General features: G+C 30.2%; 1 protein-coding gene across 1 annotated transcript in view; it reads left to right on the top strand.

Moving 5' to 3' along the window:
- Positions 344-473, top strand: part of LOC109222928 (probable peroxygenase 5) — a 1,366-nt gene continuing 1,236 nt past the window's right edge. The window contains exon 1 of the mRNA XM_019387218.1: positions 344-451. The gene's annotated coding sequence lies outside the window, so the exon portion shown is untranslated. The remainder of the gene's footprint in view (positions 452-473) is intronic.

The following is a 473-nucleotide window of genomic DNA, read 5'->3' as shown; positions in this document are numbered from 1 at the left end:
TAAAATTTATTGAAAACATTGTTTGTTCATGAAATATGATTAGTGTTTGAAAAAAAAAATTAGATTTTTCTTTTCAAATTCCCAAAAACTAGTTTAGGGCAGTATTTTGGTGAAATTTTTTCTTTCACTCGTAAAACTTTAATTTTTTTTCAAATAAAATGCATGTCCAAACATAACTTTAATTTCCAAAATTATTTTAAATACAACTTCAAAAACTCTTTCTTTTTTCAAAATAATCAAATTTATGTCCAAACACTAGCTTAAAAAGCACTTTTCATATTGCGTACACGGCCTCACGTAGAAACTGCAGCACAACATTATCTCTAACGACGATAAAATTTGGGTATAAATGGCAAATACTTTGGAGGAACTCATGACAGTATTCATACTTTCTTGACATCAAATTAGGTATTGACTTTCAATTAACTCATTTAGCGGATTCGTTCTTCAGGTATGCAGCCCCCCCCCCCCCC

This window comes from Nicotiana attenuata, chromosome 2 (genome assembly GCF_001879085.1).
Source record: "Nicotiana attenuata strain UT chromosome 2, NIATTr2, whole genome shotgun sequence".
In the NCBI taxonomy this organism is placed as follows: domain Eukaryota; kingdom Viridiplantae; phylum Streptophyta; class Magnoliopsida; order Solanales; family Solanaceae; genus Nicotiana; species Nicotiana attenuata.
The sequence above is the reverse complement of the archived record's forward strand: the minus strand, read 5'-3'. Positions and strand labels throughout refer to the sequence as shown.